The sequence below is a fragment of the Cannabis sativa genome, chromosome 8 (assembly GCF_029168945.1).
Source record: "Cannabis sativa cultivar Pink pepper isolate KNU-18-1 chromosome 8, ASM2916894v1, whole genome shotgun sequence".
NCBI classification, from domain to species: Eukaryota; Viridiplantae; Streptophyta; class Magnoliopsida; order Rosales; family Cannabaceae; genus Cannabis; species Cannabis sativa.
Window position 1 is genome coordinate 31,528,770 of NC_083608.1, and position 4,299 is coordinate 31,533,068.

The 4,299-nt window shown below is 37.1% G+C and overlaps 1 long non-coding RNA gene across 1 annotated transcript; it reads right to left on the reverse strand.

The window, feature by feature from the left end:
• Window positions 1–740: 740 nt before the first annotated feature.
• On the reverse strand, window positions 741–2,727 carry LOC133030241 (uncharacterized). The gene is made up of 3 exons (XR_009684106.1): window positions 2,377–2,727; window positions 1,446–1,508; window positions 741–969 (listed from the first exon to the last, which is right to left on the reverse strand). It is a non-coding gene; the product is annotated as an uncharacterized LOC133030241 (long non-coding RNA).
• Window positions 2,728–4,299: the final 1,572 nt, after the last annotated feature.

The window sequence follows — 4,299 nt, forward strand, 5'->3', positions numbered from 1 at the left end:
AGCCATAACACAAAGCTGTGTTTTGGTGTGTTCAATCGGTTCCATACCTGCTTGCACCAGTGTAAATTTACTCCAGCTGGTTTCAGAATATTATACCCCTGTGATATTGTGTATTATTGCAGCAGTGTTCCTCCCATTGCCTCTTTGAATTGATCCTTGAGCCTAACCAAACACTTCCAATACCAACTACTTTGGGTAGGAAGTTTGTAGGCCCCCCATTCTTCATCATGCAAATAGACACTATTGATCCATTTAAACCATAATGAATCCTCTTTGTTTGCAATGGCCCAAACATATTTGCCCATAGCAGCTCTATTCCATATGTCCACACTCTTAAAACCTATTCCCCCAACAGATTTGGGTTGGCAAATAGTTTCCCATGATATTGCACCTGGAGTCTAATAAATTGCCTTCCCATTCCACAAATAGTTCCTGCAAATAGCCTCAATTTCTCTCAAACTTTCTTTGGAAGAATCAATACTTGGCACCAATATGAATGAATAGCCATCAGCACAGAATTAATTAGAACCATCCTTCCTGCAAAAGAGAGGTTTCTTGAGCTCCATGTCTTGATTCGACCTGTCATTTTCTCTACTAATACTTCACACTCTTTCCCAGAGATCTTCTGTAACGCCCTAAATAATTAGGCACGCTACCCAAAATACTTATGAAGCCCTAATCCCCTAACCGGGATTACTAATTAAAATAGCGCAGAATTTAAACTTTTATATTAAACAGACTGAAAATAAACTTGTAATATATTTAAACTTTTCAAAATAGTTGGGATCCCAAAAACATTTACAAACTTATTACAAGTTCTTTCTTACTAGCCGACCTAAGCGACAAAACAGAATACAAAAGTCAACACTGTTAGACCCATAACCCGCTTGGTCTGAAGTGGCATGAACATGTACATTCTTCGCCCTGCTCCTGAAACTCATGGCTGATCAGCTAATGCCTTACCCTTTCCTGCACAGTAGAGCACCCGTGAGCCAAGCCCAGCAAGACAGTATAAATCATAACAAATATATTATGCTCAATCACATATGTCTGTATAGCACAGACCTGATCATTATTTCATCATGCCCATTTATGTCTACGTGGAGTAGACCTATGTGTTGCGCTCACACATCTAATTAAATCTACGTGACGTAGACCCACGTGTTACTCTCACACGTCTAAATACATTAAGGCCTTAGAAGCGGTTCATCTCAGTTATGAGTACCGAGTCCAACCTGATTATGCCTTGAGCACATAATCCTTAAATCTCATTTCAATTAACATGGCATGGCATTTATACACATATATCACTAGGGTAATAACCCTAGGCTATTAGACCGTTCCTATTAGGGTAATAACCCTAATCCCGGTTACTTAACATTCATGCATATCATTCTCAACATAAGCGCCACTGCGCATACTCTACGTGCTAATCACTGTCTTACCTGTTGTCCCGCAATAGTAGAGATTCCAAATCCCCGGGTGCTCCTGACCAGGTGCCGGTAATCCTAGTCACACACAATCCGGGATTTTCACAAATAGGGTTAACCCCTGATTTCACATTCATAAAATAAATTCATGGGATTTCAAATACAGATAATCACATAGAGCTCGAAAAGAGCTTTCCAACGGTATAAAAAACGTCCCAAACGGAGTCCCGAGTCAAAAGTTATGGCCAAAACAAATTTCAGCATTTCCCGATGAACTCCAACCGAAATTCCGGATGAACCAACCGGAATTCCGGTTGTCTGGGCAGAGAACACGAAATTTCTCAATCTTCAAACCCCCAAAACTCACTCAAATCATTCCCAAAGATTCCCAAACTTTCCAGAGCATCAATACATGTCATAATAAACATATTCCACAACTTAAACCCAACAATTGCACTAAAAATCAAAAAGTGCCATTAAAGCACCAAGCTTGAGTTCCATGAACTCAAGCTTGCTTTTCACAACCAAAATCACAATTAATCCACTTAGAGCAGCTAGGAAATATTATAGGGTCTAAAACACATATTTATGCATCAAAATCCAACAATAAACCCCATAATTTCAGATTGTAAAAATCAACTTAAAATTATGTTCAAACTCCAAAACTTCAAGCTCTAAACTTGAGCTTCAACTCAACCAACTCAATCAATTTTCCAGCTGCAAACACTTTCAAAAATCTGAATTCAAGACATGAAAATAACCCTAAAAATTTATCTAGAGCTCAATCAAACACCCAAGCAAGGATTCAAGCATCACATACTCAAATTCAACAAAACTAACTTCAATTCCTTTACACATGCAATCTCAAGAACATTAGCACAAACTTATGCTTTTACAACACTCAAATTCAGAAGTAAAAATCAAGATTAAAGTCATAGGAAACTACCTCAAACTCAAACCAAGAATTCACAACTTCAAAGCTCCAAAACAAGCTAAGAACCAAGCTTTTCTTCAAATTCAACTTTGAAATAATAAGAGGGTTTGGGAGAGAGAGGGGGTCGGCCAAGAGTGAAAGCAAAACCAGAAAATTGCTTTTCATTTCATCAAAAATCAATTTTAATCAAACATAATAATTAGGGGTGAAATGACCAAAATGCCCTCATGGCTTATTATTCACACCTACACCCTCACAAGGGTAAATAAGTCATTTCAATACTCAATTAATTTCAAATAAATTTCAGATTATCATTCATCAAATAAAATGCCAAATTATCAATCCAATTTACATTTCGGGCCCGAACCCGGTTCTCCGAAATTCCGGTTGTGACTATACCGCGCTAACCTGTCAGAACACACCTGAAAAGACAACACAGGTATACTATATAATAATATAGTTCCATTAAGCACGTAATCAAATTAATTTCATAATTTTACCCTTCTCGGGTCATAATTACTAAAATGCCCCTGGCTCACCAACGGGGTCTTAACATAATAAAATTCATATAATTTCACATATATTAAATTATATAATAATATAATTTCCTCAATTATACATAATTATCTAGTTAGGGTTTTGCTAATCCATTTCTTAATTCCGGGTATTACATCTTCTTTGCACCAATGGGAACTCCTAGGTAAGTAAAAGGCAGAGATTTGTTTACAAAACCTGAGATTTTTAGCAAGTGTTGAAGCTGATCTTGAAGCATGTTGCTTGAATAGACTACAGATTTAGAAGCATTTGGCACCAGCCCAGATGACATTGAAAACAATTTAAGGCCTTGTAATAGATAAAGTACACTCCTGAAGTCACCATTGCTGAAGAGTAAGACATCATCTGCAAAGGCAAGGTGATTAAGCTTTGTATCCGCAAATCTGTGGTGAAAAAAGAACTCTGATTTCTCCCCAACCATCCCCATTATTCGGGATAGATATTCCATACCAATCACAAATAAGAGAGGAGACATTGGATCACCTTGTCTAAGCCCTCTCTTAGATTCAAAGTATCCATGTAAAGTTCCATTAAACATTAGAGAAAATCTTGGTGACCTAACACAAGTCATCACAATGTTAATGAAACTTTGGGGAAATAGTAAGTCAGTCAACATTTCTTCAATGAAATCCCATTCTGTGGTGTCATATGCCTTTTGCAAGTCTAACTTGATGATGCAACTCGGTTTGTTATTTTTCCTCCCATAATGCCTGATTATGTCCTGACAAATCATAATGTTATGCCCAATAAACCTTCCCCTAATAAAACCTCCTTGGTTCTGAGAGATTAGATTAGGAAGAATGTTTTTGATTCTAGAACACAAAAGCTTTGTTGCAATCTTGTAAAGAACATTGCAACAAGCTATTGGCCTAAAATCTTTTACAGTATTTGGACATTTTAATTTGGGTACTAAAGTCAGAACAGTTGCATTAATTTCTTTGAGTAATTTATCTGTTTCCAAGAAAGATGTCACAACTTGATAAAGGTCCTCTCCAATCAAGTCCCAATTGTCTTGAAAGAAGAAACTTGAGAATCCATCTGGTCCAGGTGCCTTATTCTCAGGTATATCAAATAAAGCTTGCTTCACCTCTTCCTTAGTAAATCTTTGAGTTAACATTTCAGCTTGCTAAGCATTCACTACTGGCCTCTTGCTATAATTTTTTTGTACCCTCTTCTTATCTTTCATTTTGGATCCCAACAGTACCTTGTAGTACTCCACGAAAGCCTCAGAAGTAAGGTTCGAATCTATTACTCTGCTGCCATTTAGTTGCTCTATTGAGAAAATTTGATTTTGCTTTATTCTATGCTTTTATACTTGCATGGAAAAGGGCTGTGTTGCTATCACCATTTTGAATCCAGCATGACTTAGCCTTTTGTTGC